Below are 1,851 nucleotides of genomic sequence, written 5' to 3' on the forward strand. Positions count from 1 at the left end.
CGACCCGAGCTGTCACGGGAAGGGGGTGGGGGAGGGTGCAGCCACATGGGGATGGAGGTGACTGAGCTGTCAGCGGTGGAAAAGGAATGGAGAGAGGGAAGAGCAGAGATGTGTTTACAGAACGAGGCTTTAAATTTTCGAGGAGGCCAGGGCGAGTGAGTGGAGCGACAGAAGAGCCAGTGCGTGGGGTAGGAGGGGAAGGAGGAGGAAAGGATACTTGGGGGAATCTGCTGTCAAGCTGTCAATTGTGTACTTATCGGGAAAGGCTTTAAAGCTGCCTGGTTCTTGGGAAGAAACTAATGATGTGATTTGGATTGGCTGGTCGGGGGATGGTATTAGGGACAGAATTGGGTCGCAGGATGATAAGAATCGGGGAGGTGGTCTTGCAGCTAGCTGCAGGGGAGAACAGCTTGGGGAAAAGGACTTCTGAACTGCCAGTGTGTCTGTCAATATCGGGGAAGGAGCTCTAGAGCTTATGAGGTTGAGGGAGGAGGGAAGGGGAGGGGCCTGCATGAAAAGTGACTGTTGAGCTGTCAGTGGAGTATTTGGTGTGCTGGAATGACATCTAGAATTGGGCTACTCAACAGTCGGTTATAGAATACCCTACATACCAGAAGAACAAACAAAACACTGAGCCAATTAGGAATCGAGTGTTAGGTCTTCTCCAGTTAAAAGGGCACTTTATTCACTCACTAATATGTGAACCTCTATCTCAAAAGAGACCGTTAACAAATGCTTTTTAGATAGGAGCAATGTACCAGGGTGTTGGGACTCAGGACAAAAGGCATTTCAGAGATTTCAGTGAGCTAACAAGTTGGTACATGTATAATGTCTTGGTTTGGGACATGATATCAACGTCTGGGGAAGTCCTGGGAAAAGCAGAAACTTGATGAAAGAGAGGAAATTTTGTCAGGGTAGTAGTTGAAAGGATGTTAGCAAACCCAGTTATTCAAGTTTAACATTTTTCAGGTTTTATAATTGATGATAGAGCATAAGCCCTTTAGAAATGGCCACTGTTTTCTTCTTTGGAGTATTTGTAAGTTGCTCTTACTATAGAACCTTTTTGTATCAGGTGCAGGCAAGGCCCCTAGCATATTAAAAATGAACAAGACATTGACCTACCTCTTTAAGCTGCTTAAGTAGAGTAGAAAATGATAAATTCTTTAAATAGTCTGGGAGTTAGAGGAGGCTTCTGTGCAGAGGGAGTACTTTAGAAAGGAGGTATTTTGAGCTTGCTACCACAACTACTGCTACTACTAACAGCAACAACAGCAGTAGTAATTGCAGCCGACATTTGAGAACTAAAATGTATTCCTAACACTTAAAAAATACTTAAAAATTAATATTTGAATAACTAAAATATTCATATAGCTAAAAAAGCAAAAAAAAATAAGAGGTACAGTTTGAAGTTTTCATCCCAACTTGTCTTTCATCTACCCAGTTCCTTCCCACAATTACTATTTTCTCTTAGTGGTTAAAAACAAATAAGGATGAATATGTATTTTGATTTTTCAGTTTCTTTTTATGTAAAAGGTAACATATCGTATACACTGTTTTACACATCTTGCATTTTTCACTTATCCAAGACTTGGTCCTTCCATGTCAGTTAATAAGCCTATTCACTCTACTTTAAGAGTGTTGTTAACACTTCAGGGGCACCTGGGTGGCTCAGGCGGTGAAGTGTCCAACTTGGGCTCAGGTTATGATCTCACCGTTCATGAGTTCAAGCCCTGTGTTGGGCTCTGTGCTGACAGCTGAGAGCCTGGAGCCTGCTTCAGATTTTGTGTCTCCCTCTCTCTGCCCCTCCTCTGGTTGCGCTTTGTCTCTCTCTCTAAAAAAAAAAAAAAAAAA

The 1,851-nt window shown here is 42.6% G+C and overlaps 1 protein-coding gene across 1 annotated transcript in view; it reads left to right on the forward strand.

Moving 5' to 3' along the window:
* Window positions 1–1,851, forward strand: part of UBR3 (ubiquitin protein ligase E3 component n-recognin 3) — a 229,040-nt gene that overhangs the window by 1,957 nt on the left and 225,232 nt on the right. The gene's annotated exons all lie outside the window — the stretch shown is intronic.

Source organism: Crocuta crocuta, unplaced genomic scaffold, assembly GCF_008692635.1.
Source record: "Crocuta crocuta isolate KB4526 unplaced genomic scaffold, BGI_CrCroc_1.0 scaffold219, whole genome shotgun sequence".
NCBI lineage: Eukaryota > Metazoa > Chordata > Mammalia > Carnivora > Hyaenidae > Crocuta > Crocuta crocuta.